The sequence below is a fragment of the Mobula birostris genome, chromosome 12 (genome assembly GCF_030028105.1).
Source record: "Mobula birostris isolate sMobBir1 chromosome 12, sMobBir1.hap1, whole genome shotgun sequence".
NCBI classification, from domain to species: Eukaryota; Metazoa; Chordata; class Chondrichthyes; order Myliobatiformes; family Myliobatidae; genus Mobula; species Mobula birostris.
The window spans coordinates 22,088,701-22,102,653 of NC_092381.1; the positions used below are offsets into that span (position 1 = coordinate 22,088,701).

Sequence of the window (13,953 nt, forward strand, 5' to 3'; positions counted from 1 at the left end):
TGGACCAGACAACTTCCATACCAGGTTGTGATGCACCCTAGAAGAATGCTTTCTACGATGCACCTATAAAAATTAGTGAGGGTTTTAGGGGACAGGCCAAATTTCTTTAGCTTTCTCAGGAAGTAAAGGCGCTGGTAGGCCTTCTTGGCAGTGGACTCTGCTTGGTTGGACCAAGTCAGGTCATTTGTGATATTGACCCCGAGGAACTTAAAGCTTTTGACCTGTTCCACTTGCGCACCACCGATGTAAACTGGGTCGAGCTACTCCTTCTGAAGTCAACAACCAATTCCTTCGTCTTGCTGACGTTGAGGGATAAGTTATTGTCTTTGTACCATGCCTCCAGGTTCTTAATTTCCTCTCTGTACTCAAGCTCATCATCACCCGAGATACAGCCTACAACTGTGTCATCAGCAAACTTATATATTGAGTTTGATGGAAACTTGGCTACACAATCATGGGTGTACAGCGAGTACAGCAGGGGGCTGAGTACACAGCCTTGTGGGGCACCGGTGCTCAGAGTGATTGTAGAGGAGAGCTTGTCCCCTTTTTGAGTTTTTGAGTGTATTTGTTGACGTGCCAAATCTCTTCAAACTCCTAATGAAGTATAGCCGCTGTCTTGCCTTCTTTATAACTACATCGACATATTGGGACCAGGTTAGATCCTCAGAGATCTTGACACCCAGGAACTTGAAGCTGCTCACTCTCTCCACTTCTGATCCCTCTACGAAGATTGGTATGTGTTCCGTTGTCTTACCCTTCCTGAAGTCCACAATCAGCTCTTTCATCTTAATGACATTGAGTGCCAGGTTGTTGCGACACCACTTCACTAGTTGGCATATCTCAATCCTGTACACTCTCTCGTCACCACCTGAGATTCTACCAACAATGGTTGTATCGTCAGCAAATTTGTAGATGGTATTTGAGCTATGCCCAACCACACAGTCATAGGTACATGGAGCTTAGAAAAATAGAAGGCTATGGGTAACTCGAGGTAATTTCTAAAGCAAGTACATGTTTGGCACAGCATCGTGGGCCAAAGGGCCTGCATTGTGCTGTAGGTTTTCTATGTTTCTATGAACATCACTGGCTGGCACTCAGTTTAGCACATTTTTCAGTCATTGATTTGTCTCTATCATGGGTATTCAAACTATAGCCAATGAGCCAAAAGTGATCCTTGAGATCCTTAAGGTTTGGTAGTGTGATCTATGAAACTGGACAAATTATTTAACTCCACTTGTATCTGGTTTACCTTCTGATTTGAATACTACAGAACAGAAGCAAACCCTCTGGCACAGAGTCCATTATTCTGCTTGTCCCATTGACCTCCATCTGTACCATAGCCCTCCCATCCATGTAATTATCAAAACTTGTCTTCAATATTGAAATCAAATCCACCACTTCTCCGGGCAGCACTTTCCATAGTCTCACCATCCTCTGAGTGAAGTTCCCCTTAAATATTTCAGCTTTCACCCTTAACCGATGATGCTGAGTTCTACTCTCAAACAACCTCAGTGGAAGAAAGCTTACCTGCATTTAGCCTATCTACATCCCTCATAATTTTGTATACCTCTATCAAATCTGCCCTTACAAGACACAGGAGCAGAATTAGGTCACTTGGCTCATCGAGTCTGCTCTGCAGACTCCTATGCTACATAAAATGAAGTCCGAACCTAATCAATCTTTCCCTATATCTCAGGTCCTCAAGTTCCGGCAACAACCTTGTTAATTTTCTCTGTACTCTTTCAATCATGTTGATATCTTTCTTATAGGTAGGTGACCAGAGTTTTAAAAATTAATATACATAATGATACAATTTACAGGTGAATTGATGCACCAGGATCATTGACTTCCATGCTTAGAGTGTATGTACGTTAATGATAACAATCTCCATGTCTGTAATTTTCAGGGTAAGTAATTGATCTCCTATGACAAGAAGAAATTCAGAGAATCTCAATAGGGAATAAAATCACTATGCCTCCATATTAGTCCGTGAGCCAGTAGGGTTGGTCGGTACCATTTGAGGCGAATAATGCTCATAGGGATTTTTGGCAAGGTATACATCTCTAGAGTTAGAAAATACGTGATAGCATTGCACCAGTGGCAGCTTTATGTGTGCTATCATACATTTTAAAACACTGTCCTAAAATAAGCATTTCTGAAAAGTGGCCAATATAAAGTACAACATATATATTCAACCTAGTGGTATTTTGTCATCAGTGATTCAACATTGAAATTTGTCACAATTATAGCGGAGTTCAAGCACTTTTCATCAAATGTTGTTATAAAATTCTACATTGAAAACTATGTCATTGGTGGCACTCACAGTACAGTGCCCAAGTTCAGTAGAGTGAATCATTTCATTTTTAGAAAAATATTTGTCTGTTGTTTATTTTGGAAAAGTCAATAAAAACCCTAGGACACATATAATCACATGGATTTGTGGAGAATTTGTTCAGGAATACAAATAAGTAATCAGTTTTTATATATATTCCATATTAACATTAGTACAGCAGAAAATGTTATCCCACCCCCCAAAAGGTAAAAAACCTCAGTTGGAGAGATTTCTAGAGTTTTATCGATGTCATGACATTTTCCATAGTGTTGTATCAATTAAAACAATCTTAAGCTTTTGTCATAGCATACAGAGTTACAGTACAATAATTCAAATGGGGGGTTCCACACGGCCATAACCTAGGCCCCATTTGGTTATACAAACACCATTTCCAGAAAAGTTGGGATATTTTCCAAAATGCGATAAAAATTAAAACCTGTGATATGTTAATTCACGTGAACCTTTATTTAACTGACAAAAATGCAAAGAAAAGATTTTCAATAGTTTTACTGACCAACTTAATTGTATTTTGTAAATATACACAAATTTAGAATTTGACGGCTGCAACACACTCAACAAAAGTTGGGACAGAGTTAAAATAAGATTGAAAAGTGCACAGAAAATTCAAATAACATCGGTTTGGAAGACTCCACATTAAGCAGGCTAATTGGTAGCAGGTGAGGTATCATAACTGGGTATAAAAGTAGCGTCCATCAAAGTAAACACCAGGAATTCTGCAGATGTTGGAAATTCAAGCAACACACATCAAAGTTGCTGGTGAATGCAGCAGGCCAGGCAGCATCTCTAGGAAGAGGTACAGTTGACGTTTCGGGCCAAGACCCTTCGTCAGGACTAACTGAAGGAAGAGTTACTAAGAGATTTAAAAGTGGGAGGGGGAGGGGGGAGATCCAAAATGATAGGAGAAGACAGGAGAGAATGGGATGGAGCCCAGAGCTGGACAGGTGATTGGCAAAAGGGATATGAGAGGATCATGGGACAGGAGGCCCAGGGAGAAGAAAAAGGGGGAGGGGGGAAAAAACCCAGAGGATGGGCAAAGGGTATAGTCAGAGGGACAGAGGGAGAAAAAGGAGAGAGAGAGAAAGAATGTGTGTATATAAATAACTAACGTATGGGGTACGAGGGGGAGGTGGGGCATTAGTGGAAGTTAGAGAAGTCAATGTTCATGCCATCAGGTTGGAGGCTACCCAGACGGAATATAAGGTTCAGTCATCAAAGGCTCAGTCTTTGCAAGCAAGGACAGGTCGTGGCTCACTCCTTTGTGTCAAACTTCGTGAGAGAATTGTTGGTCAGTTCAAAAGGAACATTTCTCAATGCAAGATCAGGAGTACTTCGGAAAACCATTGTCACTCAACACAGTCCGTCACTGCATCCAGAAATGCAACTTGAAACTGTATTACGCAAGGAGGAAGCCAAACATCAACTCTATGCAGAAACACCAGCGAGTTCTCTGGGCCCGAGCTCATCTCAGATGGACCGAAAGACTGTGGAACCATGTGCTGTGATCAGATGAGTCCACATTTCAGCTAGTTTACGGAAAAAACGGGCGTCGAGTTCTCCGTGCCAAAGATGAAAACGACCATCCAGATTGTTATCAGCAAAACGTGCAAAAGCCAGCATCTGTGATAGTATGGGGGAGCATCAGTGCCCACAGCACGGGTGAGTTGCATGTATGTGAAGGTACCATTGACTCTGAGGGCGTATATTAGGATCTTAGAGAGACATATGTTGCCATCAAGGCGACGTCTCTTCCCGGGACGTCCATGCTTATTACAGCAGGACAATGCCAGACCACATTCTGCATGGGCTACAACAGCGTGGCTTTGTAGACACAGAGTGCGTGTGCTTGACTGGCCTGCTGCCAGACCAGATCTATCTCCTATTGAAAATGTACGGCGCATCATGCAGAGGAGAATCAGACAACGGAGACCACGGACTGTTGAGCAGCTGAAGTCTTATATCAAGCAAGAATGGATAAAATTTCCATTTGCAAATCTACTACAATTAGTATCCTCAGTTCCAAAACGATTAAAGAGAGTTATTAAAAGGTGATGTAACACAATGGTAAACATGCCACCTCTGTCCCAACTTTTGTTGAGTGTGTTGCAGTCATCAAATTCTAAATTTGTGTATGTTTACAAAATACAATTAAGTTGATCAGTAAAACTATTGAAAATCTTTTTGTTGTACTTTTGTCAGTTAAATAAAGGTTCACGTGAATTAACACATCACAGATTTTTGTTTTTATTGCATTTTGGAAAATATCCTAACTTTTCCGGAAATGGGGGTAAAATGAATATATTTAATCAAAGACTGCTTTCCATAGTTTGTTTTCCATACTTTCATAACCTATTCAGTCAGTCAGTCAGTGGGTGCCATCTCGAATCCAGGGCTATGCACCTCCATCTTCTTTGATCTTGCGACAGCACTGAGTACAGCCTCTCCTCCAGTTCGTTCTTGCTGGCCGCCTTGGCACCGCCCGCCGCTGCCCCTGCCAAACTCGAACCTGAGGCCGTGTCGGCCTCCAGCAGTGGCTGCTTCTTCGAGCTCGGCCCTTCTTTAGGCGGAGGCCTTGGGCAGGTCCAGGCACACAGTGCAGCGCCCAAGTTCATCGTGTCTCTTCTAACTAAGTGCATAGCATACGATTCGTAGATACATGGTGAGGCTTTAATCTCTTCTACGGAAGATGACTGTTGGCCCACAAGGAGCTCATCTGCCCTTTATCTATAATCATAATTTTCCAAGTCTTCCACATCTTCATCTGAACTTTCCACACTCTCTGAGGTGGATGCCTGGTTCTCAGTCTGCCAGTCTACACATGTCAGTAAACCTGAGGCCATTTGCAACACATATACATCTTGGAAGTGAACATTTTTTTGGACAGTTACAGGCCAGTAGATCCAGGATGGCATCGGGTGCTGGCTGGCCTTCCATCCAGTGCACCACCAACTGTTCAACTTCCTCTTCTCTCTCCATCTTCCATCCTCTGCTATCAGGGCTTGGCACGTGTGGGTCCTTCTCCAAACATCTCCATATACCAGCCTGGCAGTTGGCTCGCTGTGCATGTTTTGTTAAGCAGTCCTTGCATGGTGGGAGTTGATGACTTTCGATTTCACCTTTTTTGGCACAGAAAAGGAGATACCTGAGCTCATTGACCTTGGTGGTCGATGCTTTTGGGGCATACAGGAGACATGTAAATGCCTTCTGTTTGTCCACCAGTTCTGGGGAGAGCTCTAAGAGTGTGTCCTGAGTTTCCCTGTTGCTGGTCAGAAGTTTTTGGGCACTTGTCTTCCCTTTGCTTGCAAAAGCGCTTACAGTATCACATCCTGTATATGCGTGCAACCCGATGAGAGCCCTACAAACCTCTATGCCAACGTGGCAGCAACCTTCCTGATGTCTACAAGCCTTGTACGGGTTCTAGTGCCACACCTCTGGAACAATGGGGCCTCAATCTTGTCACAAAATGCTAAAGACATGATAAAAACATCTGTGTCTTCTGAGCAGATCACTACAGATTGGTATCCCTCTCTTGTGGCATGGGCAGCATGGAGAAGTAGGCGGCCAGCTGCTTCTTCTTGCTGACACTGAAGAGCTGACACCTCCTCACTGTCTTGAGATGTGATTCTGTAACATTTGTCATTCACAGTCGCATACAGAATCTTCTCCTGTAGCTTTGCTCTGTACTCCACCTTCCTCCATTCATGGACTATGAAGCTAATGAGACTATTTTTGTTACTGACTTTGGTCAGGAAGCTCCCCCACTGCCTCACCATCTGTGCGCCTGTGATACCTTGCAACTCATGACCAGTCTCTTCACCCTGTAGAGATCTTTCACTATTCTTGACAGAGTTCTCCTTATATGTGTTGAACACATCTATTCTGCTACTCTGACTGCCTTCTCTCAGAGTCATACCCAGAATTGTTGTGGCAACATCACTGAAAGTAACTTGATCACCTTTCACTCTTTGGACCAAGTTCATTCCATCAACCACTGCAGCAGAGTTTCCTGGGAGTTGCTCTTCTACTGCTACATTTTTCTGCAAGGTTGTGGCGAAAGTAGCTTCATTTGCCTTTCTCAGCAATCCTTCTGGTGTGGACAGGGCCCAGGGCAAGAGAAAGGATACCCTCCATATGTAGACTGCGCCCTTGTGCCATCACTATGATGCGTCCAAACAAGACCTGTCTGCTTTCAAGGTGATCATTTGATTTCACTTCTCTCTTCTTACACATATCACTGAATGTTTTCAGCTTGTTGGTTTTCATTGGATCATGGAACTTCTTTGCTGGTGGATCTTCCTCTAGTCTCTCATCCTTGAATGTTGCATTGCATTGCTCACCAATCTCATATGCCTTCATCAGGTCAGAGGCAATGTCCTTAGGGGCTGCGTGTGCCGTAGTGATGCTAATGAGGTCCCGCTTCTCTGCAAGTGGGTTGACCCATTTATGTACGAGCTACCACTGCTGCAATGCTATCACATTTTTTAGCACTAGGGGTGTATACCTTGCCAAAAATCACAATAAGAATTATTCCCCCCAGGTGGTACCAGTGGCCCAAATTTGGGGTCCTGGCTCACAGACTATATCTTCTCCCACCTTTGTCCGTGACCCTGCAAACTCTTCTCTTTCACCGCAAATGAAAGTGCCTTCTTTACTACCCCTAACAGTGCTTCCACGGCACGAAAAACTGGAACTGAAAACAGCTTTTGTTCATTTCAGGTATGGCTCTTTTGCCAATCATCTTCATTCCCCTAGTGATTAATCTTGCCAACAACATGAATAGTTTCTATTTATACCATTGTTTTTCTTTGCAAGGGCTGCAAGTCAATGGTGGCTCATGTTAGACTCAAGTTTCACAGATTTTTCATCCCTTCCAGCCTTCAAAATTTTCTGCAGTCTTCCAGTCAACAGAAGTCCTTTGATTCCATTGTCTAATGCATTTGCTCTTTCTTCCATCCAACATTGATGTTCATATGATCACTGTTTAGAATTTCAGGTATTTTCTGCTTAAGCTTCAGCACCTGTTCTACACCTTTATTTGCTTGAGACATTGTTACCCAACGGCACATGACGCATAACTAACATCATAATTGCAACATAAAATTGTATTAACTTATATTTCTATGAGATGCCTTAGTACATTTCTGTGACTTCAAGGTTATATATAATTTTAAAGGTAGAAAGATACCATGGCATCTCATAGAAATTCATTCTCTCCCCCCCTTCCATATTTCTCTACGTATCTATCTATATGTATGTTTCTAATGCAAATAGTAATACAAAACTTTAACAATTGCTAAATATAAAAACACAAATGTTTGAAGTGGTAACATATTTGCTAAAACATCCATTCTTAACCTTCCATGATTACTGCTAACATCCCTAGAACTGCTCTTCGATAGTCTTCAACGTCATTGTAAAACAAAATTACGAGAGTTTTTTCATGTCTTCCATACTTCATCAGAAGTCTAACAGCTACTCTAAATACACAAGTTGTGAACCACATTTTTAAGACAATCACTGGCATGTTTTGGAAATACTCAACCTGAAAATAAGTATGAAGTCAGTCAACTGAACTGCTTTTTGAGGAGAAAGAAAATATGAAACATGGCACGTGGAGTTACAGAAAATAAACAGAAATACTAGAGAATCAATGATAGTTTCAAAGGTGGAGGGAAGAGCAAGAAAAGCAAAAGGAAAAAATAAAACAGATTTAAAACAGAAAGAGAAAGACTAACAGAAATCTAAAGACAGTTGATAATGCTGAGTTTACAATTCTATGCTGAGCTGGGTTATGAAGTACAAGCAGCCTTGCCATTGATCTGGGAGTAATGTTCAAAATTTGGTAAGATTTTATCTCTGGATGAAGGATTGGAGAATTACAGAATGATTCAGTGGAGAAGGACATCATTTGATCTATCACATGCTGTGTCACCTCTCTGAAAGAGCTATCTCATTATAATACTCCATGTTCTGCAAACATTTCCACTTAAAAGCAACTAAGTGTTGAAAGTATTGCTTTCATGTCACCTCTGGCTCTTTGGCCAATTATCTACCTTTTAGTTCTTCTAACAAAACATTACACAATTCTGATGATCAATTAGAATCACAGAATCAGAGAAATGCACAACACAGAAAGGGATCCCAACAGCCCAACTTGTAAATAGTGACCACAAAGCTCATCTAAACTAATCCTATTTTCCCTCATTAGGCCTCTATTCCTTTCCAATCCAAGTACCTGCCCAATGTGTTAAATGTTATAACATTACCTGCCTTGTTCCAAATACTCACTAACCCACGTGGAAAAGCTTAGATCTCCTTAAAATTTCACCACTGTAGCCCATAATTTTGGATTCTCCTGGACTAGAAATAAAAGGCTCTAACCATCTCTCGCTTCATAATTGTGTAAACATCTGTAAATCATCCTTCAGCCTTCTACATTTCAGTCTGGGTCTATTGTTACCATCCGATCTCCCATACTTACAAGCCCTCTATTCCACGCAACATCCCCATGAATCTTTGCTATACTCTGTTGCTACCATATCCTTTCTATGGTGTATATTTGTAGTAGTGTACATTTGTAGAACTGTACACACTACTCCAAAAGTGGTCTAAGCAGTGTTCTGTAAGCTACAATTTACATCTCAACTGTTGTGCTCAATACTCAGTATATAAAGCCAAGCATTCCAAATGCGCTGTTTCACCACCTATCCATCTGTGATACAACTTTCACAGAGCTATGGTTTTCTATATATTTCAACATCCCCAAGGTCCATGTCATTTAATCTTAGGCAAGGCGAGGTAGGTCTACCTATGTTAATTGCGGAAAAGAAGTAGTATGTGTGTGTGGCAGGTTTTCTGTGCTCGGAGTCAGGTGTGGGAGGTCCTGGAGTCTCCCAGCCTCCCGAACAGCCATATCTGCGCCAGGTGTGCTGAGCTGCAGCTCCTAAGGGACCGCATTAGGGAACTGGAGATGCAGCTCGATGACCTTTGCCTGGTCAGGGAGAGTGAGGTGGTGGTCACACCGGGGCTGCAGGAGACAGATAAGTGGGTCACAGTCAGGAGAGTGAAGAGGAAAAGTCAGGTACTAGAGAGTAACCCTGTGATTGTACTCCTTGACAATAAGTACTCCTGTTTGAGTACTGTTGGGGGGGACAGCCTAGCTGGGGGAACCGACAGTGGCTGTGCCTCTGGCACGGAGTCTGACCCTGTGGCTTTGAAGGGTATGGAAAGGAAGAGGAAGGCAGCAGTGATAGGGGACTCTATAGTTAGGGGGTCAGACAGGCGATTCTGTGGATGCAGGAAAGAAACTCTGATGGTAGTTTGCCTCCCAGGGGCCGGGGGCTGGGATGTTTCAGATCGTGTCCAAGATATCCTGCAGTGGGAGGGAGAACAGCCAGAGGACATGGTACATATTGGTACCAATGACATAGGTAGGAAAAAGGAAGAGGTCCTGAAAAAAGACTACAGGGAGTTGGGAAGGAAGTTGAGAAGCAGGACCGCAAAGGTAGTAATCTCGGGATTATTGCCTGTGTCACCCGACAGTGAGTACAGGAATAGAATGAGGTGGAGGACAAATGCGTGGCTGACGGATTGGAGCAGGGATTCAGATTTCTGGATCATTGGGACCTCCTTTGGGGCAGGTGTGACCTGTACAAAAAAGGATGAGTTGCACTTGAATCCCAAGGGGACCAATATCCTGGCAGGGAGGTTTGCTAAGGCTACTGGGAAGAGTTTAAACTAGAATCGTTAGGGGGTGGGAACCCAACTGAAGAGACTGGGGAAGAGGCACTTGGCTCACAAATACAGAAAGCTAGGAGACAGTGTGTGAGGAAGGATAGGCAGGTGATAGGGAAGGGACGCGCTCAGACAGATGGTTTGTGTCTATTTTAACGCAAGGAGTATTGTGAACAAAGCGGGTGAGCTTACAGCATGGATCAGTACTTGGAGCTATGATGTGGTGGCCATTATAAAAACTTGGATGGCTCAGGGACAGGAATGGTTCCTTCAAGTGCTGGGTTTTAGATGTTTCAGAAGGGACAGGGAGGGAGGCAAAAGAGGTGGGGGCGTGGCACGATTGATCAGATAGTGTCACGGCTGCAGAAAAGGTGGACGTCATGGAAGGATTGTCTACAGAGTCTCTGTGGGTGGAGGTTAGGAACAGGAAGGGGTCAATAACTTTGCTGGGTGTTTTTTATAAGCCGCCCAATAGTAACAGGGATATCGAGGAGCAGACAGGGAAACAGATCCTGGAAAGGTGTAATAATAACAGAGTTGTCGTGGTGGGAGATTTTAATTTCCCAAATATCGATTGGCATCTCCCTAGAGCAAGGGGTTTAGATGGGGTGGAGTTTGTTAGGTGTGTTCAGGAAGGTTTCTTGACACAATATGTAGATAAGCCTATAAGAGGAGAGACTGTACTTGATTTGGTATTGGGATATGAACCTGGTCAGGTGTCAGATCTCGCAGTGGGAGAGCATTTTGGAGATAGTGACCATAATTCTATCTCCTTTACAATCGCATTAGAGAGAGAGATAGGAACAGACAAGTTAGAAAAGCGTTTAATTGGAGTAAGGGGAATTATGAGGCTATCAGGCAGGAAATTGGAAGCTTAAATTGGGAACAGATGTTCTCAGGGAAAAGTACGGAATAAATGTGGCAAATGTTCAGGGGATATTTGTGTGGATATTTACTTCAGTATTCACTACGCAAAAGGATCTTGGTGATCGTAGTGATGACTTGCAGCAGACTGAAAAGCTTGAGCATGTAGATATTAAGAAAGAGGATGTGCTGGAGCTTTTGGAAAACACCAAGTTGGATAAGTCGCCGGGACCGGATGAGATGTACCCCAGGCTACTGTGGAAGGTGAGGGAGGAGATTGCTGAACCTCTGGCAATGATCTTTGAATCATAATGGGGATGGGAGAGGTTCCAGAGGACTGGAAGGTTGCGGATGTTGTTCCTTTATTCAAGAAAGGGAGTAAAGATAGCCCAGGAAATGACAGACCAGTGAGTCTTACTTCAGTGGTTGGTAACTTGATGGACAAGATCCTGAGAGGCAGGATCTATGAACATTTAGAGAGGTATAATATGATTAGGAATAGTCAGTATCTCTTTATCAAGGGCAGGTCATGCCTTACGAGCCTGATTGAATTTTTTGAGGATGTGACCAAACACATTGATGAAGGAAGAGCAGTAGATGTAGTGTATATAGATTTTAGCAAGGCATTTGATAAGGTACCCCATGCAAGGCTTATTGAGAAAGTAAGGAGGCATGGGATCCAAGGTGACATTGCTTTGTGGATCCAGAACTGGCTTGCCCACAGAAGGCAAAGAGTGGTTATAGTCTGGTCATATTCTGCATGGAGGTTGGTGACCAGTGGTGTGCCTTAGGTGTGCCTAATTTCAAGTTCTGGAGGGTTGGAGGGTTGCAGATGTTGTTCTCTTATTCAAGAAAGGGAGTAGAGATAGCCCAGGAAATTATAGACCAGTGAGTCTTACTTCAGTGGTTGGTAACTTGATGGAGAAGATCCTGAGAGGCAGGATTTATGAGCATTTGGAGAGGCATAATATGGTTAAGAGTAGGCAGCATGGCTTTGTAGAAGGCAGGTCGTGCCTTACGAGCCTGATTGAGTTTTTTGAGGATGTGACTAAACACATTGATGAAGGTAGAACAGTAGATTTAGTGTATATGGATTTCAGCAAGGCATTTGATAAGGTATTCCATGCAAGGCTTATTGAGAAAGTAAGGAGGCATGGGATCCAAAGGCACATTGCTTTGTGGATCCAGAACTGGCTTGCCCACAGAAGGCAATCAGTGATTGTAGTCAAGTCATATTCTGCATGGAGGTCGGTGACCAGTGGTGTGCCTCAGGGATCTGTTCTGGGACCCTTACTCTTTGTGATTTTTATAAATGACCTAGATGAGGAAGTGGAAGGATGGGTTAGTAAGTTTGCTGATGGCACAAAGGTTGGAGGTGTTGTGGATAGTGTGGAGGGCTGTCAGAGGTTACAGTGGGACATTAACAGGATGCAAAACTGGGCTGAGAAGTGGCAGATGGAGTTCAACCCAGATAAGTGTGAAGTGGTTCATTTTGGTAGGTCAAATATGATGGCAGAATTTAGTATTAATGGTAAGACTTTTGGCAGTGTGGAGGATCAGAGGGATCTTGGGGTCCAAGTCCATAGGACACTCAAAGCAGTTGCTCAGGTTGACTCTGTAGTTAAGAAGGCATACGGTGTATTGGCCTTCATTAATCGTGGAATTGAATTTAGGAGCCGAGAGGTAATGTTGCAGCTATATAGGACCCTGGTCAGACCCTATTTGGAGTACTGTGCTCAGTTCTGGTCGCCTCACTACAGGAGGGATGTGGAAGCCATAGAAAGGGTGCAGAGGAGATTTACAAGGATATTGCCTGGATTGGGGAGCATGCCTTATTAAAACAGTTTGAGTGAACTCGGCCTTTTCTCCTTGGCACATGAGAGGTGACCTGATAGAGGTGTATAAGATGATGAGAGGCATTGATCGTGTGGATAGCCAGAGGCTTTTTCCCAGGGCTGAAATGGTTGTCACAAGAGGACACAGGTTTAAGATGCTGGGGAGCAGGTACAGAGGAGATGTCGGGGGTAAGTTTTTTTTACGCAGGGAGCGGTGAGTTCGTGGAATGGGCTGCCAGTAATGGTAGTAGAGGCGGATACGATAAGGTCTTTTAAGAGACTTTTGGATAGGTACATGGAGCTTAGGGAAATAGAAGGCTATGGGTAAGCCTAGTAATTTCTAAGGTAGGGACATGTTCAGCACAACTTTGTGGGCTGAAGGACCTGTATTGGGCTGTAGATTTTCTATGTTTCTATGTTCTATGTTTCTAAGTACTAACTTACAGAACTTGATCCTCCAAAATGCACTGAATTAAATTCCAAGTGTCACCACTCTGGCCAATATTCCTGCTGATCTATATCCTGCTGAATCTTTAAATAGCCTTCATCATTATCTACAAGTCCACCACTTTTTGTGTCAACTACACACCAATCATACCCCTACATTATCATCTAGGTTGTTTCTCAAAGCAGAACAATTCTGATGTCTCTGGTCTCTCCAATAAACTGATTGTTATTTTCATTTTACTTTTCCAAGCAATTAATTCTGCCCTAATGAATCTGTCTAATAGCTTGCCCATCCCTGACATTGGCTATTTGTGTTACCATCCAATTTATTTAGATCTTCCAGTTTCCATTTTTCTGTCTCTTCCTTGCTCCTTTGCTATTCAGAACGGTTTTCTGTTGAATTATGAACTTGGCATTTATAACAGTCCTCCCTTTTATTCCAATTTTCCCTTTTTTGTTTTATTTTGTGTTCTATAGCTTTTGTCATTTAGAGAACAAAATTGTTATTCCCTCAAAGTAGCAGTGAAATGCAGTGATTCAACAAGTGCAATGCAAAAAGAATACTGATTATGTAAATATAAGGTCTGGCTGCAAGAAGCTGCCATTGTATTTAATATCAGTGTCTGGACAGCAAATTCCATTGCAGTTAACAACTTACAGCAGCCAATGAATTTCTACTGCAAAAAATAAATCATCCATAATACTAAGAATTTTCTATAAAAT

General features: G+C 42.8%; 1 protein-coding gene across 6 annotated transcripts in view; it reads right to left on the bottom strand.

Annotated features, from left to right (window-relative positions):
• The window catches only part of LOC140205777 (ecotropic viral integration site 5 protein homolog), a 276,394-nt gene that overhangs the window by 128,281 nt on the left and 134,160 nt on the right, over positions 1-13,953 (bottom strand). The gene's annotated exons all lie outside the window — the stretch shown is intronic.